The sequence below is a fragment of the Amblyraja radiata genome, chromosome 11 (genome assembly GCF_010909765.2).
Source record: "Amblyraja radiata isolate CabotCenter1 chromosome 11, sAmbRad1.1.pri, whole genome shotgun sequence".
NCBI lineage: Eukaryota > Metazoa > Chordata > Chondrichthyes > Rajiformes > Rajidae > Amblyraja > Amblyraja radiata.
In genome coordinates, this window is record NC_045966.1 from 50,758,790 (window position 1) to 50,786,262 (window position 27,473).

At 43.5% G+C, this 27,473-nt stretch overlaps 1 pseudogene; it reads left to right on the forward strand.

Moving 5' to 3' along the window:
* The first annotated feature begins 13,418 nt into the window (after positions 1-13,418).
* On the forward strand, positions 13,419-25,579 carry LOC116978412 (annotated as a pseudogene).
* Positions 25,580-27,473: the final 1,894 nt, after the last annotated feature.

The window sequence follows — 27,473 nt, forward strand, 5'->3', positions numbered from 1 at the left end:
AGTTTTGAGAGCTGGATGTTCCTGCCAAGGGTGGTCTTTATTGCTTATCCCTAATGACCATTAAGTTGAAGGTGGGCTGCTGCTTTCAGCCCCAGCAGTGCATCTGATGAAGCTGCTACTTTGGGGTCAGGGGTGCCAGGATTTCAATTCAGCGACAATGAAAGGCGGTGTTGTATTTCAAGTCAATATAATGTGGGGCCAAGGGAACCTGAAGAGTACCGGTATGTTGGGGTTGTGATATAGTAGTTAAATTAAGAGTTGTATGATCTGGAGATGTGGCAGATGTGGAATTTAAGTTCAGTTACTAAATTGGAATTAATGGGGGGTTTTTACAATATCACCATTTCTATTTAGTAAGGATGAACATTAAAACTATTGGGGTTGTTGTAAAATTTCATCTGGTTCACATATGTCCTTAAGTCTACACGTGACATCAGACATACCCCATGAGATTAACTTAAATATCTTCTGAAATGGCCCCATCACATGAGTTCTCTGAAGTGGCCCTCTACCAATACTATAAAGATCAAACACAGAAGATAGTAAATTTTCTGCATAATGCAAACAAGATCCATTCAAGCAAATTTATCTCTCCATTGAAAATGGTACAAATTGCACCCCACACAATATTGATGTTGGTTTATTATTGTCACGTGATAAAACATGTGTTATCTCAAATTATACTATACATGAATACAATCAAGTCGGTAGTGCAAAGAGAAAATTAACTAGTATAAGAAGGAACTGCAGAGGCTGGTTTAAACCGAAGATAGACAGACACAAAATGCTGGATTAACTCAGCGGAAGTCTAAAGAAGGATCTCGAACTGAAACGTCGCCCATTCTTTCTCTCCAGAGATGCTGCATGTCTCGCTGGCTTACTCCAGCTTTTTGTGTCTATCTTTGAGAAAAATAACAAGTCAGGATATAGTGTTACAGTTGCAGAGAAGGTGCAGATTAAAAGTACAAGGGCAGCAATGAGGTAGGTTGGAAGATTAGGCTTACACCCTAAGTTTATGAGAGGTCAGTTTGGTAGTCTGATATCCAGAGAGAAGAAGCTGTTCCTGAATCTGGTGGTGCATGCTTTCAAGCTTTAGTATTACCTGCTGGAGGGGAGAGGAGGCAATGACCAGGATGAAAGAGGTCCTTGATTATGTTGGCTGCTTTCCTGAGGCACCATGAAGTGTCGATGGGAGAGAAGGGGAGGCTGGTTTGAGTGATGGACTGGGCTGCATCTGCAACTCTGCAATTTCTCACTATCTTCGGCGGACCTGTTCCTAAACCAACTTGTGATGCATGAATGTCAAACAGATCTAATGCAATGCCACAGGTTGACAATTGAAACCCATGCTTGCACGCTATAAACTACATATGCATTGTTATAAACAAGTACAGCATGCTAAATGTAGCATATAATACTGAAATTATCCAAGCATTATAAACCCATCACACGTGCTACAATATTCCAGCTTCAATGTGTCTGATCAAGGATACATTTCTAATCAAATGCTGGTTGATACCTTCACCTTCCACCACTCTATGACAAAAAATTGTGGTCACCTGTAACTAATGCAGGATCATTTCACAGTCATGGAAACTTGTAACACAAGAGGGAGTCATTTACCACCTGTGCCAGTGTGGGTGAAAATCCTTCAATTCTTATCTGACATTTGGTTACAAAATGAATTTGTGAAGACTTGCAATCACAGTAACAGGATCCAGTCAACAGTTGATGCAGATGAATGATGCTGATGTAATCTAGCATGAATGTCTCTATGCCAATAATGAATGCTTTTGCAATCTCATACCAAGTCTCTGCATGCACACCATTACTCCCACATTAGAGGAAAGACAATAAAATGCTTTACAAATATTTGGCAAGGTTCTGGTTTTGTTTCTAAAGCCAAGAACTATGTTTCTGTTGAACAGAATCCTTCCATTCTATGGGTGCGACCATCTGTAGAAGCCTGGACAATATAACATGGAAAATAAATCATCGTCAGTGCAATAGTTTGAATATACTATCTCTCTGGAGACAGAGTTGGCATACTATGGCTGCTAACACATCCTAAGCATCCATTTGCAATGTTCTATTTTTTATAACTAATGATTCAAACCCTATTTTGTCTTCTCTTTGGTAAAACTTCATATTTCCGCAAAGACTATAATTTTCAAATGTGTTATCTTGATTAAACCTCAAGTAAATCACTTCCCAGCTGACATACATTTTTAGAATGGAAAATTATATTTGTTGCTGATGGTGTTCCCCTATTGACCATCTTACCAACTCATAGTGAACTAAAATCTATTGCACACATCAAATCCATCCATGGTTTTATTAAACTGATACAGGCAGTCCCAAGTTGTTGAGAACTGTCTGCATATTAAGTTCTCCATTTTTTGCAAATGTCCCGTTTCTATAAACACAAGGAATTGCAGATTTACACCAAAGATAGACACCAAATGCTGGAGTAACTCAGGGGAACAGGCAGCAACTCTGAAGAGAAGGAATGGATGATGTTTCAGGTTGAGACCCTTCTTCAGACTGAGAGTCAGGGGAGAGGGAGACTAGAGATATGGAAGGGTATGGTGCGAAGATGACAGGTCAAAGCACTTTCCTCTCAGCTAACAAAGAACCATTCTACATTTGTTTGACCATTGTCTGCTTTGATGTGTCGTTTTCACACCTAACCCATCCATATCTCTAGTGTTGGAGTAATCAGATGGGTTACAAGAAGGGTCCCAACCTAAAATGTTGCCTATCCATATTCTCCAGAGATGCTGCTTGATCTGCTGAGTTACTCCAGTGCTTTGTATAGTTTTCTGTTTTCTATAGTAATCCACATTGTATCACAGTTGATATAATTACTACAATTCTTTAATTTCATTTAATACTCACCCGAACAATAACCATAATTAAACTAATAAAACATGTACAGTATCCAGTCATTAATGAACACAATTAAATCTTTTACATATTACTAGCTTGAAAAATTGTTTTATAAATGTATGGGAGCATTGGTGTACAGTCAAATTTCCATAAAGTAGGTCATTCGTAACCTGGGGTGCCACTGTATAAGGCAATTCATGTAAGTTCCACAGAATAGACACAAAATGCTGGAGTAACTCAGCGGGACAGGCATGATCACTGGACAGAAGGAATGGGTGACATTTTGGGTTGAGACCCTTCGTCACCCATTCCTTCTCTCCAGTGATGATGCCTGTCCCGTTGAGTTACTCCAGCATTTTGTATCTATCTTGAGACTAAACCAGCATCTGCAGTCCCTTCCTCCACATTAATTCCTCTGTAGCAAGTTGAGGATTGTGGAATTCTTTGTTACATAAATCAGACAAACAGTGCACTGTTACTGGCAGTTGAGAATATATGCAGCCGCAGTATATTTGGAAGTGTTGCTAACGGCAGCTATTGGTGGTAATCTTTGCTTAGCCTCAGGCGAATGACACCATTGTCTGTTTATGTCTGAAGCTCATTATTAGAGCTGGAAAATTCCACTCATTAATTTGTCACTGACATCTTACTTTGCAAAGTGGATGCACTAACGCCACTTCAATTTATTATCATCATATCATAATATAAACAGTGTGGGGGCTTATTCGATGCCTTTGTTTAGTAGAAGTCTCTGACCCTGAATCAGTCCTCACTTCGCCCAGTGGGAAGATTTGACTTAAACCTGCCTGCCAAAAATTAGAAGGTTCAGTGTTCCTACTTATTTGCCATGAAGGTAGTGGGACTCCAGCATTGAGATTTGCGCTCCCCTCTCCCCATCCCCTCTTACCCCCATCTCTCTGTTAAGCAGTGGCAAGTATGCTCAGCTAAGCCTGCAAGGTTTTTTTTACAGTACCAGCTTGCATTTATAAATCCCTTAACATAGATGGATATCTCAAGATATCCATAAGAATGTAATCAGACAAAGCTACAAAAATGAACGTGCTGGAGGACAGACACATAATGCTGGAGTAACTTCGCGGGTTAAGCAGTGTTACCGGAGAACACGGTTAGGTGATGTTTTGGGTGGGGACCCTTCTTCGGACTGGTAGCAAGAAAAAATCGGAGGCAAGGAAAACTTCAGGCAAGGAGGCTCCCTAATAGGCCGATTATTGGCTATAGGTGGTGTGGTCCCGAGATTTAGCTTAGTTTAGTTTAGCAATACGGTGCAGAAACAGGCCCTTCAGCCCACCGAGTCTGCACCAACCAGCAATCCCCACACATTAACACTACATTACATACACTAGGGACAATTTACACACACACCAAGCCAATCTACCTACATAAACTGTACGTCTATGGAGTGTGGGAGGAAACCGAAGAGCTCAGAGAAAACCCACACGATCACGAGTAGAACGTACAAACTCCGTACAGACAGCACCCATTGTCAGAATCAAACCCATTTTCTGGCGCTGTAAGGCAGCAACTCTACTGCTGCACCGCTGTGCTGCCCTTAACTGTGGGTGCCCAGCGAATGTGTTTTGCCCCAGTATGTAGGTGAGTGGTGGAATCTGGGGGGACTTACGAGAATGTGAGAAGAATATAAAAAATAGGATTGATAAAGCATCAGTATAAATGGGTCAGATGCAGATTTATTATCATATACACCAGGGTGTCAATCAATTTATTGTTCAGGTGAAGCTCATAGAATATGCAGTATACATGACAATGATAGATATAACAATAAATGTAAGAATAAGGCGTAGGCCATTTTGAATGGAGATGAGGAATAACGTTTTCACCCAGAGAGTAGTGAATCTGTGGAATTTTCTGCCTCAGAAGGCAGTGGAGGCCAATTCTCTGGATGCTTTCAAGAGAGAGTTAGATAGGGCTCTTAAAGATAGCGGAGTCAGGGGATATGGTGAGAAGGCAGGAATAGGGTACTGAATGTGGATGATCAGCCATGATCACAGTGAATGGTGGTGCTGGCTCAAAGGGCCGAATGACCTACTCCTGCACCTATTGTCTGTTGTCTATTGGCTACATACAAAGATGCAGATGTATTCAGGAGAGTGCTGGGTGGAGCTCCTAGGGCTAACGGAATCAAGGGATATGGGGCGAAAGCAGGAACGAGATATTGATTCTGGATGATCAGCCATGAGAAGAAGAAGCCAACACATAACACTGGTGTTGAGGATTGACACCCGCAGTGAGATCCTGCATTGCTGGAGTGAGATTGCCGAGTCAGCCACCTGGAGAATGGGTGCACCACGCCGGGACTGTTGCCTCTGGCCTATTACGTGAACTAGGCAGAATATAAAATGACATAGGACTTATGTAATCATAACGTGACAAACCTTAATGTAACAGAATACCACACAGCAGCTGAGATATGACCTGGTGTAAAGGCAGAATTGGCATGGTGCAGATGAACTACAGAGCTGCCTTTGTCAATACTACTGGCTAGTCATTTTATACATTTGTCCAATGTTTTTTTTACAAGCTATGTGGTCGGATTGTCAGTTAATCCCACTATATTTTTCAGTTTAACATCTGTCACTAATTCCTGGAAAAGTACATTTTCTCGGATTCAAGTTCAAGGTTCCTGTAAATGAAATTAGTCCATGGCAATTGCAAATTAATTAACATTGTGCAATGCTTTCCAACAGTCCTTTCTCTGGAATTACTATTCCATGCCTCTCTGGCACGTCGCCATTAGAGAGCTTGGCCATCTGTTTAATCTGTTAATCATCTCTCATTCCCTCCTGGCAGTTCCAATTTGGCTTCCTAGCTTATGACCGACTTGGTGGTAGACCTAGTAGACCTGCTTCCTCACCAAACCGATGACCACAAATTAAATCTATGTAGAGTTCGCATGTCCTCCCTGTAACCATATGGGTTTCCTCCAGATACTCCAGTTTCCTCTTGCATCTCAAAGACGAGTGGGTTGGTAGGTTAATTGGGCCGATATAAACTGCTCCTATGTGTAGAATCAGATGGGTGCCCCCGCGTCATGAAATCAATGGGAATATGGAAATAAAGTGGGATGGGTAAGATTAGTGTACAGAATAATGCTTGATGTTTGAGGTCACTGATATTTCTCTATCACTCTATAATAATGAGCATTGAGATATTTTCCTTTGTTAAAGTTAGTTTATAAATATGCAATTACATCTAATTGTTTTTTTTTTTAACTTAGAGAGCGCATCATTGAAACAGACCAGTTATCCTATCTCTGTATATTTTTGTCGCACTCATGGATAGCCTGAAGGTCCTTCAGTTCTTCCTTGAATAAAAACCTAACCAGTTCCTTTCCATCATCCACCACTTTCACTGGATATGTCACGAAAGGGCCACAACCTGAAATGTTGTCTGTCCATTTCCCTCCAGAGATGTTGCCTGACCCACTGTTCTTTCCAGCACTTTGTTTTTTTAATCTTTCTTTTAACTCACTCATTTCCTCCAAGTGAAAGGTGAAGCTATGGGAACAAGCATGGACTCAAGTTATGCTTGCTCTTTTTTCCGAAACGTTTTGGGTCCTACTTCCTGCACTTGTATAAAACTCAAAATTGTCATTACCCTTGTTGCCAATTTCCATCCAGTTACATATGGTCCATCTCTGAGTTTTTCCTACACATCTCCACTTCCCTGTCTCCATCTAAGGAGATAGGTTTACGATGTTATCCATTACAAACATGTAGAATCACACAGCTATCAAGGAGAACTCCTCTCATTCTTCCGGCAAAGACTACATTTCATTCTGCCATTTACTCCTATAGTTCTCAGTTGACTCTCTGCACGGCGATCCCCTCAGTCTCGGACCCCTTGCTCCCTCTTACATGCCCATCAACTACTCTTTGATTTTTTACACCACTTACAATAGACAATAGACAAAAAACAATAGACAATAGTAGGCCATTTGGCCCTTCGAGCCAACACCACCATTCAATATGATCATGGCTGATCATCCACAATCAGTACCCCGTTCCTGCCTTCTTGCCAAATCCCCTGACTCCACTATCTTTAAGACCCCTATCTAACTCTCTCTCGAAAGCATCCAGAGAATTGGCCTCCACTGCCTATTTTATCTTCAGAGAATTCCACAGATTCACAACTGTGGGTGAAAACATTTTTCCTCATCTCTTCCCACAGTAAGGAGAAATTTACAAAGTCAATTAACTTACATCTTTGGTATTGGAAGGAAACCAGAACATCCAGAAGAAATCCAGGCAACCACAGAGAAAACATGTGAAACTCTGCACAGGCAGCACACAAGGCTCAAACCTGGGCTCCTGGTGCTACGGTGCAGCAGTGTTAACCACCGCATCACCATGTCAAATGAAAATGTAAACAAATGCTCACTATAACATCTTGGAATATCCCTATCCTTTCCTCATGTGCAATCACCCATCTTCTTTTTTCAAGCATCTAAGAGTTTTGCAATAAATATAGAAAATAATGGAAACACGTGGAAAGTCAGACAGCATCTGTAGAAAGAGAAAGTTAATGTTTTACGTAGGAAGGAACTGCAGATTCTGGTTTATATCAAAGATGGACACAAAATGCTGGAGTAACTCAGCGAGACAGGTAGCGCATCTCTGGAGAGAAGGAATGGGTGATGTTTCAGATCGAGACCCTTCTTCAGACTCCCGCTGAGTTACTCCAGCATTTCGTGTCTATCTTCGGTTTAAACCAGCCTCTGCAGTTCCTTCCTGCACTAGTTATTTTCTTCAGTCTGATGCTGAACTCTCATTGGAGAGAGGAGGAGAACTTCTTCAAAGTAGACATTCCTTGAGGAGATTTTGCAGTGGAGCGGACAAAATGTGTAGGAAGGAACTGCAGATGCTGGTTTAAACCGAAGATAGACATAAAATCCTCAAGAAACTCAGCGGGACAGGCAGCATCTCTGGAGAGAAGGAATGGGTGATGTTTTAGGTCGAGACCCTTCTTCAGACTGATTGAACGTTTTAGCTTGAAGACACTTTGCAAGCATTTTCTGTTTCCATTTCAAACTTCCAGCTTCTAAAGGTTTAAAAATTTAAATTATTGTTTAATTCACTGCCATTTGTCATCCAGGAAAGTCATGAATGCCAATCCTGAAGACGTTCTGCTATACTGTACTGTGCCGTTCTATGTAATATGTTCTCCAAATGGATACCTATCTGTCACTCAGTTTAGCTTGCACATGCGTCCCGACCCAAAATGTCACCTATACATGTTCTCCGGAGATACCACCTGACCCGCTGAATTACTCCAGCACTTTGTGTATTTTTTTTGTAAACCAGCATCTGCAGTTCCTTGTTTCTATTCTTACCTTGTTGATCCTCGGTGTTTTCCATCTTCTGTACGAAAAGGTGTTGATTAAAACCTGCTTCCAAAGTATATGGCAGGTTCTCTGGAGAGCAAGGCAGAACAAGAGACCTAGGAGTACAGTTATATCTTTCCCTGAAAGTGGCGACAGAGGTAGGGAGGATGGTGAAGATGGCGTTTGGAATGCTTGCCATCATCGGTTAGGGCATTGAATACACAGGTCGGGGCATCATGTTAAGATTGTACAAGTCACTGGTAAGACTACACTTGCTGCATTGTGCACATTTCTAGTTGCCCATCTATAGGAAGGATGTCAATTAGCTGCAAATAATGTAGAAAAGATTCACATAAATGTTAGCAGGACGTGAGACTTGTGCTATAAGGAGAGCTGTATATTCTGGGACCTTTTCCCCTGTAGCATCGGAGGCTGAGGGAGATCTTATAGATGTTTATAAAATAAAAAGGGGGCCTAGATAAATCTTTTTCCCAGGGAAGGGGAGTCTAAATCTAGAGGACATAGATTTAAAGTGAGAGGAGCAGGATGTAAAGGAACCTGAGGGATACCTTTTTCACACAGAGCGAGGTCGGCGTACGGAATGTGCTGCCAGAAGAAGCTGCAGAGGTGGATACAATTACGATGTTTAAAAGATATTTGGGAAGTTCATGGATAAAAAAAGTTTAGAGGGATGTGGGGCATAGACAGGCAAATGGGACTGGCTTGGATAGACATCTTGGTCGGCATGGACGGGTTGGGTCAAAGGGCCTGTTTTCATGCTATATAATCGCCATCTTCACCATCCTCCCTACCTCTGTCGCCACTTTCAGGGAACGGTATAACTGCATTCCTAGGTCTCTTGTTCTGCCTTGCTCTCCAGAGCCCTGCCATATACTTTGGAAGCAAGTTTTGATCAAGACCATCATATTTATTTACTCTGAAAATTATTATTGTTCCAACTCATCCCACATTAATTCCAAATGAAATTCCACTTTTCATAGTTTGGGTATACCCAGGATCACATACAAGTTCACACGACCCACAGTTCTCATTGACAAGTCTGACAAAAGATCTTTGACCTGAAACACTAACTCTATTCCTCTTTTCACAGATGCTCCTTGCCCTGTTAAATGTTTCTCAGTCAGAAGAAGGGTCTCGACCTGAAACTTCACTTATCCCTTTTTTCCAGAGATGCTGCCCGACCCGTTGAGTTACTCCAGCACTCTGTGTCTTATCTTCGGTTTAAACCAGCATCTGCGGTTCCTTCCTACAAAAATGTTTCTGATCTGCAGTTTTTTTTAAATTTTCATCTAAGATGCTTACTCCATCTGCTTTCTGTGTGGCAAGTTCTACATCTTAACCTGTGTAAAGGAATATCTCTTTATTAGATTCATTAACAACTATTTTAATGGGATTTCAGAACCTCAGTTGCAAAATGCCTGCTCCCCATGAAGAGTTGTCGGCTGGCTTTAATCAAAGTTATCTACCCATGATATCAGCCCATGGTGTAGTGTGCAACCAAGTAACAATATACAATGACTCCATGCTGTTAATAATATACTTAGAAAGCAGCATGAAACTGGTATGATGTTTGTGTTGCAATTAACTGGTATGAGTTAATCGTGAGCATAAATTTTAAAATATAGTAATTTTATGAACTCTTCTAATTAACTTCTTGGATTGTAATGAAGGGATTAAAAAATAGGAATCTCAGCATAAACTCCCAATTTCAGCTGCTCCTTAAGTGACCTACAGCAGTTGTTGGTCGTTGATAATCTAAAGAGAGATTCACTGAGGAGTTCATTGCCAGAGGCCATCTATAAAGTTCTACTAACTTCACTTCCATTGACAAGTGAGCAACATTTTGGAGTTCAGTGTCCTACTGTTACCATACAGAATATCTAACATTCCCAACAGGGATACATTTATGGCCATTTATATTTTATGTAGCGCTCTTCAATATCTCAGGATGTCTGAGAGCACTTTGCAACCAAACAAGAAGAGTCTTGCGTGCAGAATCAAGAAGTTAACTTGAAAGAAATGTCAAAATATTTATCCTTTTCATTCCGAATAATTATGGCAAACAGTTTATTGAGGCAACAAGGAGGCTGAGTGCTTTTAAAATGGGTAGCCTGAAATAGGAATGATTGTTCAAATACTGACAGAAATGCCACAAAATAACAGCTGCGTTATCTTTCTCTCCCTTGTGTGTCTTTAGTTTTGTTGGCTCTGAAATGTCTTTGGTTGATTTTATCTCACACCCTATTCCTCATACCTCCACTTTAAATATTTTTCTGTTCATCCCACGTCTTTCTAGCTCGCTACAAGAGAGATAAAGTTTAAAGAAACATGGATGGTGGAGATGTCAGAAAAAGGCTTAGTTTGAAAGTTGGATTCAAAAAAGGAACTAATCTTCTGCAGGGTTAATGGTTATGAGGGGGTGTGTACATGTAGCGTGTGTATGGATCTGCTGCCCACTCTGGAGTTAACATTACTTTATCAATTCCATGTATCTAAAATGCCACATTAAAGAACCACTACCCAGCAAGCTGCTGATTACTTTGACATAATCAAAAGCTGTGAGCACCAAAGATCCTATAGCAAGCAAGATAGATCACTCGACGAAAAAGACGTAGTACGGTCATGGGCCGATTCATGGGTAATTTTCGGCCCCATTTCCGTAACCGGCTTCCGTCTCCGCACCAAAGATCCCATAGCGGAGCAAAGATAATAGTGCGGATATGGAAGCCGGTTACGGCAACATCCTCGTAAAAATAAAAGTTCTTTGGTAAAAATCTTCTCCTTTTCAGAATTATAATTTTTTAACACAAACTGTTCCCCCGCAACGTTGATTACACTGCGAGTCGGGTCAGGTCGGGTTACTGAAATGGATGAAAAAAAGGCCCACGTTCCGCTCTGTTGCGTACTACACGTCAGCCCATTGCATTTAGCAGGAGAGGTCTATCTTGCTCCGCTATAGGATCTTTGGTGAGCACAGCTCCCTTGTAGTATCAACAACACCAACCATATCCATGGTAACTCCCCAGCTTCTGCCTCACCAAACATTCTGAAGCACAAGTCAATGTTATTGCACAATTGAGGTAATAAAGTGCATCAGATCCTCCACTAATGTGTGTAAACATCTCCTAAACAACCTGGAATGAACATACCTCCCTCACTGTCTCTTGTATTAACAAACACACTTTGACTCAACTCTGTTCCCTTCAATCACTAATTAGACTTTAGACTTTTGGACTTCAGAGATACAGCATGGAAACAGGCCCTTCAGCCCACCGGGACCGCGCCGGCCAGTGATCACCCCATATACTACCACTATCCTAGACACTGGGGACAAATTACAATTTTACCGAGGCCAATTAACCTACAAACCCGTTCGTCTTTGGAGTGTGTGAGGATATCGGAGCACCCGGAGAAAACCCATGCGGTCACAGGGAGAACGTACAAACTCCGTACAGACAGCACCTGTGGTCAGGATCGAATCCGGGTCTCTGGCGCTGTAAGGCAGCAACTCTGCCACCGCCCACAATTATTCACATTGTGGTGATAGATCATGCTATTTCATGACAAATCTTGACACTCATGGGTATATGGAACTAGCTGCCAGATAAAGTAGTTGAGAGTAGTTAACAATATTTAAAAGACATTTAGGCAGGTCCATGGATAAGAAAGGTATGGGCCAAACGCAGGCACGGGGGATTAGTGCAAATATAAGGCACCTTGCTGGGAATGGGCGAGTTGAGCTGAAGGGCCTGTTTCCATGCTGAATAACTATGACTCAAAGATAGTATCACACTGAATAAAAGTCTAGTTATTGTACGGTAGGTTTAATTTGAATCTATAACACCTAAATATGAATGTATAGAATGTCTATATGTTTATATGTCAATATGTCAAATAAAATAGCATTGTTACAATACATTATTTATAACGAAGACTTCCATAATTCATGGCAACCTTATCATTTATTTATATGATTTAAATGTCAATACACAATGGAACAGAAATGATTTTCTTGCCTGGTTTACTTATTAAATATTACAGAGACAAATATCAGAGAGGGAAGAAATGTGTCTTGTGCAATTTCATTCTAGAAACACAGAAATGCCCAACTGTATCAATGGCCAGTAATTCAGCAACACATTTGGAAAGCAGTATTGAGGACACAAGCTAAGAACATATAATTTTTCCAATAAATATTTCTGTCAGCAATTGCAAAAGAGCATTTAGACTTTTCATATATTGAGGCCACAATATCATTCCAGATCATCATTTTCCAGTCAAGAATATTTCAAGTAAAAATTGGTTGAGAATGTAACTCAGTCCTCAGCTTTTCAGTAAAACCCATTATTTTTGCATGATTGACTGATGAGATTTAGTTATGTATGTTTTATGTTTTATTAATGTTAGCACCAAAAAAAACATACTTCAAACTTTCCAATTACTTTTCCAGCTCCTGCATTCTAAAAACTATTGAGATCTTTTGATTTTATATCAAATTTGAAACAGAATGACTGTCAAGGATCTGAATTGAACGTTTTGATAGTACAGGTCAAAGATAGTACACTGATCATCCGGCATCCTTGGTTCCAGAGTCTTTCTGGATTAGGGTCATAAGGAATATGACTGGAATTAGACCATTTGGCCCATCAACAATTATACATTATGCTGGACCAACAGAGGTCACAGCCTCAGAGAGGAGTCCAACGGTACTGGAACGGTCCACCTACGCAGCCGAGGAGACAAGGTGCCGGCCCAACAAAGTCGGCCTCGGAAGTCGACTAAGGGAACGGATCTGCTGGCTCCAGCCGGGCCTCAGTTCCAGAACACCAGCCGCAGGAGGCAAATTCGACCCGTCGATCGGGCTCAGAAGTCCCGATGAGGTAGAGATTTGCTGACTCACCCAGCAAATTTCAAGAGCGTTCTTGTAATTTTGTCCGGATTAAAGGAGGCGGCATACCAGCAGTTGCCGACAAATCGGTGGTGGACCTGTGCCTTAATGAACAATTTTAGCTTCCTTGGGGCATTATGGAAACTGTACTTACGAAAGAATGAAAGCCCAGTTCCCTATCCTCTCCTCCAGCCTTGTTCCTCACCCAGCACGTAAGAGTTTGCTAGCTCCACCCTCCTGGTTTCTGGTGTTCTGGGGATGAGCTGCGGCTCCTCTCAGGCTGGCGGTCCACTGGGGCCAACTAGTGGAGGACCAACTCACGATGTCCTCCAGCAGGCCGGGTCTCCGCCGGGTCTTCCGTTCAGACGTGGGGAACCAGCTCGGCAGCAGAGGTTTATGGGGTAAATTTGGTGGGGCTGGATTAAAAAAGGTCACAGGATAGACAAGCTTCAATGGTTTCTTAATGGCTGGAAATATAGTGTGTGGATATCTGAAGAGAGCAGGGTTTTTTGCCATCTCAAGAATCCTTAAGTTTGCAACCTTGCACTTCACTTACTCTCTCTTGGAATTACAGAATATTCTCTCTCTGGCAGAAATAGGAATTCTCTTTTGGTCTCCTAATTTGAGGAAGGACATTATTGCTATTGTGGGAGCGCAGCGTAGGTTCACGAGGTTAATTCCCGGGATGGCGGGACTGTCATATGATGAAAGAATGGAATGACTGGACTTGTATTCACTGGAATTTAGAAGGACGAGAGGGGATCTTATAGAAACATATAAAATTATTAAGGGATTGGACACGCTAGATGCAGGAAACATGTTCCCGATGTTGGGGGATTGCAGAACCAGGGGTCACAATTTAACAATAAGGGATAAGCCATTTAGAACTGAGGAAAAACCCTTCACCCAGAGAGTTGTGAATTTGTGGAATTCTCTGCCTCAGAAGGCAATGGAGGCCGATTCACTGGATGCATTCAAAAGAGAGTTAGATAGAGCTCTTAGGGCTAGCGGAATCAAGGGATATGTGGAGAAGGCAGGAACGGGGTACTGATTGTGGATGATCAGCCATGATCATATTGAATGGCGGTGCTGGCTCGAAGGGCCGAATGGCCTACTCCTGCACCCATTTTTTATGTATCAAGCTCTCCAGTACAATCAAGATGCCAGGGAAATGACAGGCATATACAGTAAAACACAAAGTGCTGGCGTAACACAACATTTCGGGCACTGTCTGTGAAAGGAATAGACCAGTGACATTTTGAGTCGGGTCCCTTTTTCAAACTGATTAATGTAAAGAGGGGTCCCAACTCAAAATGTCACCTGTTTATTCCTTCCACAGATGCTGCCTGACCCATTGAGTAACTCCTGCACTTTGTGTTTTAATCGAGATTCTAGATCACACAAACCAACCTCCCTTCCATTGACTCCATTTACACCGCACACTGCCTCGGCAAGGTCACCAGCTTAATCAAGGATGAGTCGCACCCCAGCCACTCCCTCTTCTCCCCCTCTCCTATCAGGCAAGAGGTATAGAAGTGAGAAAACGCTCACCTCTAGATATAGGGACAGTTTCTTCCCAGCTGTTATCAGATAACTGAACCATCCTACCAACAACTAGATTGCAGTTCTGAGCTAATATCTACCTCATTGGAGTCCCTAGATCTATCTTTGATCGGACTTTACTGGGCTTGCACTAAACCTTATTCACATCTTTCCCGTTATCATTAATCTGTACACTGTGGATGGTTCGATTGCAATCATGCATTTACTTTCTGCTGACTGGTTAGCACGTAACAAATGCTTCTCACCGTACCCCTCAGTACATGTGACAATAAACTAAACTCAAACTCAAACACCTGCAACAGTTCTTGTGTCTCCAGGCATACACAGCAAATTGGTTTTGAAATGTGAATAAGAACAGGACAAAAAAAATCAAACTCTTGAAGGCAAGTAAAATGAAGGTTGATGGTCAATTATTTTAGGATAATAAGAAAAGATAGGGAATTGTCTAAAAGGGATACCCATTCCTCCAGTGTGTGTAGGATGGTGTTAATGTGCGGAGATCGCTGGTCGGCGCAGACTCAGTGGGCTGAAGGGTCTGTTTCTGCACTGTATCTCTAAACTAAACTAAACTAAACTAAACTAAACTAAACTAAACTAAACTAAACTAAACTAAACTAAACTAAACTAAACTAAATTAAATGTCCAGATATTTTTCAATCCACAAAGGCCAGATCCCATTCAGTGACGATGTCCATACTTAGAATTCCTTCTACTAATACAAGTATTTTAACGTTTGGAAGGGGTTTAGTGCATTTGACAGCATTCTAATCTCGCTACACTTGTAGTCTGTGCATATAGCCCCAACAAGGACGACTCACCCGCATTGTAGCCCTCTTAGATTCATTATCTCTTGGGGGGGAAGGAAGGAAAAAAAATATTATGCCTGTTGAAATATGACTATATTTCTGAACATTTATCTTTTTATTTTATAATTAAAATGGCATTAAAATTTGGACAGAAACACTGAGAAAATCTCAAAAAATTGTACTTCAAAATTCATTGATTTATAATGCTGTTTGCACAATATCTTCAGCAGCAGATGGTTTCAATCATACATAAGTATTACTATCTCAGTAGAAATTCCACAGATGAATACTTCAAAGGATTTATTGAAGCACTGGAATTCCTGTGGTAAAGGGGGAAAAAAAGAATGTATTTAGTTATGGAACAGGAAGGTTTGATACTTGAAACCGAGATTTGATGGAGTAAAGAGAAACTGAACGTTATATTGAGTGTCAGAATCTGAGCCCTTAAAACAAAATAAAACAACACACTTTAAATGTGGGAGGAAGGATTAAGGTGGAATACTTTCTGGCTCACTAAAGCGATATGCAGCTAATTTACTTCCCAAGCTTCATACCAAGAGATACCACCAGGGGCGCCGTACGGTTGGTTGCCTTGCCAATCTTGTCTGTTTTTGCGTCTTTTTTTGTTATTTTTAGTGTGTTTTGAAAGTTTATGCAAATGTTCTTTGGTTTGTTTTATGTGGGGGATGGGGATGGCGGAGGGGGTCGGGGGAAACTTTTTTTAATCCCTTACCCTGCCGGAGATGCGATTGTTTTCCGGAACGTGTCTCCGATCGCTCTGAGGCCTAACATCATGGAGCTGGAGGCTCCCTCGGGATTGACTTTGAGCCACACAGCGGGGCATGGACTTACCATCGGAGCCGATTCCTTGCCTGGGATCGATGCTCTAACCACGCGTGGCCTGCGGATTTTACCATCGAGAGCTCGCAGTCTCAGGGGAGACCGAGTCGGTAGCTCCAAAAGCCGCACGGTGTTCGCAAGCCCCAACCCGCGTAGATCGGCCCAGCGTGGGGGAGCTAAGATTCCCCCACAATGCAGGAGCTTGATCGCCCCGACGAGGAGGGCTCGACAGCCCGCTACGGGAGTAAGATCGTCCTGTCAACGGAAGGTTAGAGGTCCCCGACCGCTGGAGGACAAAGAAGGGAAGATTGAACTTTGTTTCATCTTTCCCCGTAGTGAGGAATGTGGACGATTCATGTGGGTGTTTATGTTAAAATGTATTTTGCGTATTCTGTTGCTTTGTATGACTGACTTGGCAAATGAAATTCCTCGTATGTCGACTCGCAAAACATACTTGGCTAATAAAGTATTATTGTATTGTATTGTACTGTATTTTAATCCAGGCTCATCTCTGAGACAGAGTTGTCAGAAATAATGCAAAGGTTTATTTAAATAAAGGAAACCGGTGCACCCAGAGAAAACCCACATGATCACAGGGAGAATGTACAATCTCCATACAGACAGCGTCTGTAGATGGGATCGAACCTGGGTCTCTGGCGCTGTAAGGCAGCAGCTCTACTGTGGGTAGTCTAACCATACCGGTTAATCTTAAGAGAGAAAATATGTTTTGGAAAATTATATTTTCTAACATAGAGTCACAAAAGGTGGCAACACTATTCTCATCTAAACATAAATTAAAGGATAAAGTATTAAAGTATATTTTTTTAGTCGTGTTATTTAGTTAAGGTGTTTCAGATGTGAAGAAGGCTTCTGCTCACATGCCGAATAAGGCTTGGTGATTTACACATTCTGGTGTAAAGCTGTTGCATAAACTGTGTTTGTTGTGGTTTCTTCTGTGCTTTTGGATTCACAAACAGTGAATGGTGTTTTGGATGCTTTGAAGAAAGATGCATTCATGTAATGCTTTGTAAATAACGTGGTGCTGTGGTCACAGAAACATTTGCAGCTGAACCTTCAAATGTGTGGGTGTTATATAGAGTTCCTAGCTTGCATCATGGCTTTCATATTTCACAAGAACAGTATTCCCAGGCTGCAATGATGCACATTTGAATTTCAACCATTTTTCTGCATTTGCTTTTACACTGTCCTTGACATAATCATACTCATAAATGTAGAGGGCAACTCCAGAAGAGAAGATCCCAAAGGTCCTGTTAAAATGACAACTCACTCTATATATGTTGATTAATGCAGTGTTGCTCATTCCAAACAATAATATTCTTGCTCTTGGGATTTTTCTGAGTTATCTTTATTTACGAATGTATCAGCAATGGCTATAATATGTTGCAGCGGGGGTTGTGGGATGACAATGAAGCACTTTATAACACAAGGCAAGTGCAAACCTGAATTCATCAGTTTGCAAATCTTGCAGTATATGTGTGATGCTGCATGATGTGTTTCTACTTTTGTAGCTAAATTGCTGTCCTACATGGTGATTAAACGTTATCTTGTTATGTTGCAGCTTCAGTCTTGTCCAAAGCTCTGCTCTATGATATTTGGTCTTGTCCACTAGTTTTAGGCACTGTGCTCATGCTCACATAACCTATATGATGTCCTTCAAAACCTTCTGCATGAACAGTGGCATTAATTGTACGTTACTTTTTACAATACAATACAATACAATTCAATTTATTGTCATTTGGACCCCTTGAGGTCCAAACGAAATGCCGTTTCTGCAGCCATACATTACAAACAAATAGACCCAAGACACAACATAATTTACATAAACATCCATCACATTGCTGTGATGGAAGGCCAAAAAAACTTCTCTCTCCACTGCACTCTCCCCCCCGATGTCAGAGTCAAAGTCAAAGCCCCCGGCGGGCGATGGCGATTGTCCCGTGGCCATTAAAACCACGCCGGGTGATGCAAGGTCGCACACCGGGTCTTGGTGTTAGAGCCCCCGGCGTGCGCTCGCAGAGACCCGCCGCCATTCCAAGCCGCGCGGGGCGATGATGTAAGGCCCCGCTCCAGGAGCTCTTCAACCCCGCAACGGGAGAAGTCGCCGTTGCGGAAGCCCCGAAAAGCGGTCTCCCTCCAGGGACCCGCGGGCTCCCGGTGCCGTCCGCCAAACCCGCAGTTGCAGCCACCGAATCTCCGGGGGTCGGGCCGCAGCAGCGTCCACCACAGTTCCACCCGCTCTGGACTCGGCCAGCTCCGCGACGGTGAGGTGAGTAGTCGGCACCAGAGCCCCCGGTCTTCCTGTTGGAGGCCGCTCCTCGTTGCAGCCCCAACGACAACGGAGACCCGACAAAGAAAAGGTCGGGTCTCCCGTGCAGGGAGAGATTTAAAAGTTACCCCCAACCCCCCAACACCACCCCCACCCCCCCACACACATACCCCAACAAAATTAACAAAAACTACATAAAAACATAGACATAAAATAATAAAAACGCAGACGGACTGCAGAGGCCGCTGCTGACGAGAGTCGCGCCGCCTACCGGATGCGACTCAATCACCCAATTATACCTGCATGCCAACCCCTACTGTGCAGTGTCTACCATTCAGTGGTGGCCAGTGCTCTGTTTTTTGCTGTGGCCTGTTGGGGAGATGGCGCCCGTATAGCGGATAAAAACAGACTGGACAAACTAATCAGGAAGGCCGGCTCAGTGGTCGGGGCTGAGCAACGAACGGTCCAGCAGGTGGCAGAGGCCAGAACTCTAAATAAACTAGGTTCTATAATGACAAACCCCACTCACCCACTCCATGCCCTGAAGGTGATCAAGAGCAGCATCTTCAGTCAGAGGCTGATTGCACCAATGTGCAAAACGGAGAGATACAGGAAGTCCTGTTTACCAGCTGCTATAAGACTTTATAATGAGCATAAATAACTGCACTTTTTTTTAAATTAATTGTATTTTAACTTGTATTTTAACGTATTTTAACTTGTTATGTATGAAAGCGTGGTGTTATGTTTGTCTTGAAGCTGTCGTGGCACTGTAATTTCCTGAAAAGGATTATTAAAGGAATAATCTAATCTAATGTGTCATCTCTTTAATATAAAGAGTTGATGCTACGTCAGAAGATTACCAGTCACCTAAGGTTATCTAGAAGGCCATGTTGATGCGATTGGATTTAAGCATTATTTGCAATGAAAACATTCGCAGAACGGTCTAAAGGAGTTGTATATTGCATGGAAACATCCAAGCATTTACTCAGAGACAATAGAGTTCAAGGATTGTTGATTCATCATATTGGACAGATGCTCCTGTATCAACCAGCACATTAATTCACAAGTTGTTAATGTTCTCTTCTCTTTGTGGCCAAGTAACTCATACAGGTGGTGAATAATTAATGTGCATTCAGGATCATTAAAAATAGTCAATAATCTCTGCATTAGCTTCAACCCACTGCACAGTATGATCACTTCTGCTGCTTTGGATTTCCTTTGAAACTCGACCCGAAATGTCACCCATTTCTTTTCTCCAGAGATGCTGCCTGTCCCGCTGAGTTACTCCAGCATTTTGTGTCTATCTTCGGTTTAAACCAGCATCTGCAGTTCCTTCCTCCCACATAGCTCCCACATGCTGTTTCCACCCAGCAGGGCATTCCATTTTGAGTGGGCAGTTGCCACTATAATAATGGTACTGTTTTGAATTCTGTTTTTCAGACAATTTTTCACTGTTGATATTTTAAGAGAAATGTTCTGGTGTTTATTTTGATTTTGTTTGTAGCAGTATCTTGGGGACCTTCTAAATCAACTACTCTGTTCGTTGAAAGTGACAATGGTGTTCCTCACTCAAACAACTAGTTCAAGTTCAAGTTCAAGTGAGTTTATTGTCATGTGTCCCTGTATAGGACAATGAAATTCTTGCTTTGCTTAAGCACACAGAAAATAGTAGGCATTTACTACAAAACAGATAAATGTGTCCATATACCATGATATAAATATGTACACACATGAATAAATAAACTGGTAGTGCAAATAACAGAAAGTGGTTGCTAATAATCAGAGTTTTGTCCGAGCCAGGTTTAATAACCTGATGGCTGAGGGGAAGTAGCTATTCCTGAACCTGGTTGTTGCAGTCTTCAGGCTCCTGTACCTTCTACCTGAAGGTAGCAGGGAGATCAGTGTGTGGCCAGGATGGTGTGGGTCTTTGATGATACTGCCAGCCTTTTTGAGGCAGCGACTGCGATAAATCCCCTCGATGGAAGGAAGGTCAGAGCCGATGATGGACTGGGCAGTGTTTACTACTTTTTGTAATCTTTTCCTCTCCAGGGCGCTCAAATTTCCGAACCAAGCCACGATGCAACCGGTCAGCATGCTCTCGACTGTGCACCTGTAGAAGTTAGAGAGAGTCTTCCTTGACAATCCGACTCTCCGTAATCTTCTCAGGAAGTAGAGGCGCTGATGAGCTTTTTTGATAATAGCGTTCGTGTTCTCGGACCAGGAAAGCCGACGGGCTGGATCTCCCAGCAACAACGGAGCTGCAGTTGCCGACTTTGAGGGAACCCCTGTTCGTTACGGAGCTGCCGTCTGTGAGGGAATCCCCGTTCCAGCGCAGGTCCGCAGAAACAGCAGGTACAGCAAGTACAGTATCTGGAAACAAAGGGGAAGCCTCCATTGTGTCCGGAAACGTGGCCGTCGGGCAGGACTTCAGGTCAGAATGAAGCGCAGGGGCCTTCGGCCCCCTCTCCCAACTATCCTACTGGCTAATGTACAGTCCCTTGAAAACAAAGTGGAGGACTTAAGGGCAAGACTGCTTTATCAAAGGGAGCTGAGGGAATGCTCTGTGTTCTGTTTCACAGAGACATGGCTCAACCCCCAGCTCCCCAGACTCAGCAGTCCAGCCTGAAGGATTCTCCATCCACCGCATGGACCGTACCCTGGCATCTGGGAAAGGGAGAGGAGGGGGCGTCTGCCTCATGGTCAACTCTGCGTGGTGTTCCGACGTGGCAGTCCTGTCCAACTCCTGCTCTCCACACCTCGAACATCTGGCGGTGAAGTGCCGTCCCTTCTACCTCCCGAGAGAATTCACCTCCGTTATCCTGACCGCGGTCTACATCCCACCCCAGGCAGACGTCCGTCTGGCACTGGAGGAGCTGCATGCCGTGGTCAACAAACACCAGACGTCTTACCCCGAGGCATTTACCACCATTGCTGGGGACTTCAATAAGGCGATGTGTTCTGTATTTTGTTATCCTACTCAAGGCTTTCTCGTGAAGTTGCTTTGATATGCAACTTTCAACAATCCATCATTTGAGCTTGTTCAGAAAAAACTCATTTTGAAGCGTGCAGAGTTTTTAATTGTTGCTCTATGCAATAAATCATAACATAGAAAGATACTACAGCACAGAAACATGATGCCAAGTTAAATTAATCTCTGCCTGCACGTGAACCATATTATTCCTTTCCCGCATTTGCCTTTGTCTTTTTAGCACACTCCTGAACAAAATATACATTCAGTTGTAGTTTTTGTTCTCTTGTCGTTATTAATTGTGGATGATAACATTTTGTAAACATGACATAATTCTTCATCACCAATGGAGGGTGTTTATTCTTCTGCACCTGTGTTCCCAAATCTTGCCACCTGTGCTGAGTCAACAGTGGTGAAATAATTAGTCGGAACACCGCCAACTGGAAGTTGCCTTCCAAGCTCCACACAATCCTAAGTGTAATTAATATATATCACTGTTCCTTCACTGCTGCTCAGTCAAAATCCTGAAACTCTCTCTCTAAAGCATTATGGGCATACCCACATCTCAAGAACCTCAGTGTTATATGAGAGTTTTGCCTGAACAGTCTATGTCCCATAGCACTGTGGCCCATAGCGCTGTGACCGGTAGCGCTTTGTTTAAATTCCCACACGCTAAACCGATAACGCACTGTTTAAACGTTTGCACACCAAACCGGCAGTATTGAGTGTGTTATCTTTACCCCAAGTCTGTATTGCTGTGTATTGCTTGATGCGCCAGTCTGCAACTGATAGCATCTTGATTCCAAAGGGGCGGGGAGGGGGAGGGGAGGGGGGCCTTGCTCGGATGCAGTCCCCTGCCATTGGGTGCAGTTTAAATTTGGGAGCAGCGCTATTGGCCAGGACTACCCGGCAGTTATTTTAACACCTGATTTCTTACCTGTTCCCTTGCAACAATTGGCGTAGTCGGCAGGATCTGACGGACAGAATAGAAAATGTTTGGTAAAAAGAAATACTGTAGCAAACAAGATGGTGCTGGTGCACGCCAAGCATCCTCCATAACAAGCTGCTGCCATCGGTACAGGGGAGTCCGCAGCAGGCCGTGCTGCAGGCAGGACCAAGAACCTTGAGCCTTCAAGCTCTTCTACTGCTGTTAACGGGTCACGAGGGAGAAGTTTATTGTTGTAAATTTCACCTGAATGGATCAACACTGGCATCTGCAGGATTTGATCAACTCGTATTGTTTTGGAATGTATATGGCGACTGCAATAATGATGTTACATTCTTCATTCGTGTCCTTGTGCTATATAGTGGCTCGCCACTGCTGTAAACATCATTGCGCTATTGGAGTGTTAAGTGCAAGGTCTGCAGTAGTACATGGATTATCCAGCAATGGGCATTGCAGTAGGTGTTGCATTGTCTGGGTCTGTGTGCCACAGTCACAGGTTGTTGTACGCTCGATGTAGCCCCATTTGTGCATTGTCACCCTTGACCACCCGACCCCGGTTCGCAGTCGGTTGAGACATCTCCAGTTCAGCCAGTGTTCATCAGCATCAGGTGGTAAACGCTCTGCTGCTGGTATGTGCCCATCTTGGTGGAAATTGTGGCTAGCTGGCATTCAAGGATGAGTCAATCATCTTTGCATGTGTAGATTTCTCAATGCTACACTGAATGGTCACAGTGGAGCAGTGATGGAATTGCATTATACCACAGATGGCAGCACGCGTTTTCCAGCATCAACAGACAAAACTGTAATGGTGTGGGCACAGTGAGCTTGGAGCGGTCAGTGTGACAGTGTGGACACAGTGGGCTCTGAGTGCCCGACAGGGACCACTGCTGGTCTGTACAGGAGGCAACGATGAAACAGTAAAGCTATGGGACATTCGGGTGAAGGCTGCTATCCATACGTTTCAAAACACTTACCAAGTACTGGCAACAACGTTTAATGACGCACGCGATCAGATTATCTCTGGTGGTTTTGAGGACGACATTAAGGTTTGGGACCTCTGACAAAACAAGTTAATTTGTACCATGCGTGGTCATACAGATTCGGTGACTGGTTTGACCCTGAGTGGGGTAAAAGAGAACATCATCAACCACATCCAGAAAACCGTGGGGAAGATTCGAAGGGTGGAAGAACAATACCATGACTATACCCCCTGGGAGGATGGTGGCCTATCGGGATGTTTGGAGGTTAGTGGACAACAGTGGTGTACTGGGGACAGAAACATTGGGTCAATCGTATTGCATAATATTACTGTGTGTATGTGCGGATTGGCATCACGACCGTGTGGACTTTCCTACAGCCTGTGAGTTGGATGTAACGAGGAAACGCCTGTAGGTCAGATGTGACGGTAACCAGACTGTTCAAAGAGTGGAATGTTATACGAGAATTTTGCCTGAACAGTCTGTGACCCATAGCACTGTGGCCGGTAGCGCTTTGTTTAAATTCCCACACTCTAAGCCGACAAAGCTCTGTTTAAGCCTTTGCACGCCAAACCTGCAGCGTTCTGTGTATTCCCTTTACCCCAAGTCTGTAGCAATGTGTGTATTGCTTTATGAGCCAAGTCTAGCTCTGTGTGTATTGCCTTTACCCCAAGTCTGTATTACTGTGTATTGCTTTATGCGCCAGTCTGCAACTTATAGCATTTTGATTCCAAAGGGGAGGCCGTGCTCAGATGCAGTCCCTGCCATTGGGTGCAGTTTAAATTTGGGAGCAACGCTATTGGCCAGGACTACCCGGCGGTATTTCAACACCTGATTTCTTACTTGTTCCCTTGCAACACTCAGCGGGTCAAGAGACACCTCACACCACCTTCTTAAGAGCAATTAGGTTTAGCTTTAGGTTTATTATTGTCACGTGTACCATGCTAATGTGAAAAGCTTTTGCTTGTGTGCTATCCAATCAAATCAGATAATGCTATACATGAATAGTATCAGGCCAAACACAAGTGCAAAAGGGAAAGCAAACAGAAAGATACCAGAGTAAAACATGTGCTTCTCGACAGCTGCCTTCTTTTCTGATCATCTTACCATTTGTTGTGTCGGGGATGACGCCAGGTTTCATAGTGACCACACCGACACTCGCTGTAGGGTGAACCTAACATGACATATATTATTTACATTGGAAAGAGGTCCAGGATCGCCAGGGCTGTCCTGCGCCATAAGAGCACATGTGCGATGATGCTGTCAATCTAGTGGTTGTCCTGGCAGCTCAGTCCTGGTCTTCGAAGGAGGCAGCGTGGCACATCTGCTCTTGAAGATAGTAGATCAATTGGTGCTATTTCAAAGAGGAGCAGGGGATTTCTCCATATTTAGAGATAGGCTCACCGAGTCCACGCCGATAAACGATCGTCCGTGCACACTTGTTCTATCCTCCACACTGGGGAGAATTTATAGAAGCCAATTAACCAACACACATCTGGAGAAAACCCATGGGGCCACAGGGAAAATGTACAAGCTCCTTGTCTCCTGTCTATATTTATCCTTCCAATATGAATGAATGCTACAATTGTCACATGTGACAAGTCACAGTGAAATTCTTTGCATGCGTACCCAACGTATGCGATTAGTCACCACATAAAGGGTGCTGACAAAGTTACAAAGTATCCGCGCCAGGTTCCCCTTTGTTCTCCCCCTCTTCCCCTCCCTCTCTGCACGGCGGTCCCTCCACGCCAGGTCCATTGTTCTTCCCGCTCCCTCACGGCAGTCCCTCCACGCCAGGCGCTCCTCTGTTCCTCCCCCTGGCAGTGGCGTCCTCACTCCCGTCCTCCTCGTGATCCGTCCTCGTCCATCGGTCAGCGCCCTCATCAACTCCACTAACGCCGCCAGGTCCTCTCCAGACGCCTCTGTGGTGCCGACCCAGGCCCTAGCCTTGGGCTCTGCCGACCCAGGCACCGTTGGCCACCGGTCCCGGCTTTCCCGCGGACTTATGGGAGGTGTTGATATTGCCAAATAAGATTGTCTGGTCTTTGTCAGTGTTGTTTCTGGGACGTTGCTGCATCCAAATTGGTTGCCTTGTTTCTGACATTGCCAAAAGCAAAGACAATAGGTGGTGGTTAACAAAAATGCTGGAGAAAATCAGCGGGTGAGGCAGCATCTATGGAGCAAAGGAAATAGGCAACATTTCGGGTCGAAACCCTTCTTCAGACTGATGTGAGGGTGGAGGGGGGGAGCGGGAGGAATAAAGGAAGAGGCGGAGCCAGAGGGCTGAGGGAGAGCTGAGAAGGGGAGGAAAAAGTAAGGACTACCTGAAAGTAAGGACTACACTAGATGGTGGGGCTGTAGAGGTGGGAGGAATGCTTTTGCCATGATGATCAAGAGTAGTGTCAGATAAAACCATGGACATTGAATTGGATCCATCCAATTTTTTGCCATCGTTTGTTCAACTAATTACTTTTTGAAGGCTGCAACTCAATATCACCCGTCAAAAAGTGATTGGTTAAATAAATGATGGCAAAAAATGTGGAGGAATTTGAGGAAGGGAGGCTATTAAATGCCGAGAGGCAGAAATGGAACCTACAAGGGAAATAAACTTTTTATTTGAGAACCAATGTTGCTTAAATAGCTCTGAAAATCAGGAGAATGAATGAAAAGAAGAAAAAAAAAAAAGATAGTCTCCTGGGGGCTCTACTGTATAGTACTATCAATTTCCTACACCTGGTTCCACTAAAGTTAATGCACTGAATGTCAGAAAGTGAGTATAGCCCACAGCTGTACTCAGCCACACCAAATGTTTGCAAGCCAATATGGCATTCTTCCCTCCACTTTTCTAAATACATCATAACATCTCTCAAGCTAACGCATCTAGTTTATGTAACTCGTCCCGACAATTTAACTCCAAAAGTTCTGCTCTTGTAAAACCGGGTTCATTCTTTCCTCCTTAAGTGCAACTCCTAAATTAGAAATGTGTAGGAAGGAACTGAAGATGCTGGTTAAAACCGAAGATAGACACAAAAAGCTGGAATAACTCAGCGAGGCAGGCAGCATCTCTGGAAAGAAGGAATGGGTGTAGCTTTTTGTGTCTACTTAAATTAGAAAGCCATGTTGCTGCAATGATACAAAGCTTAAGGATCACAGATGATCTCTATACCGAAGTAGGAACATTCTTAACTTGTAAACCAAATGCAATATAGATGAGGCCCTCACTCATGTCTCTTTGGTACCCCACAGCTCCACCTCCCCCTAATCACAATGGAGAGTCCCCCTAGACCTTTCACCCCATCAGCCGTCGCATACAACACATAAGCCTCCGATATTTTCACCACCTCCAACGGGATCCCACCACTAGCCACATTTTCCCATCTCCACCCCTTTCTGCCTTCCGCAGAGACCATTCCCCCCCGCAATTCCCTGGTTAACTCATCCCTTCCCACCCAAACTCCCCCCTCCCCAGGAACCTTCCCCTGCAACCACAGAAGATGCAACACCTGTTGCTATACCTCTTCCCTTGACTCTGTCCAAGGACCCCAACAGTCCTTTCAGGTTAGGCAGAGGTTCACTTGCACCTCCTCCAACCTCAGCTACTGTATCCGTTGTTCAAGATATGGATTCTTATACATCGGCGAGACCAAACGCAGATTGGGTGATCATTTCGCGGGACACCTTCGCTCAACCCACGTGAACCAACCTGATCTCCCGGTTGCTGGACACTTTAATTCTCCTTCCCATTCCTACACAGATCTTTCTGTCCCCAGTCTCCTCCGTTGTCAGAGTGAGGCTAAATGTAAATTGGAGGAACAGCATCTCACATTTCGCTTGGGCAGCTTACAGCCCAGTGGTATGAATATTGATTTCTCTCACTTCAGGTAGCCCCGGCATTCCCTCTCTCTCTATCCCTCCACCACACAAGT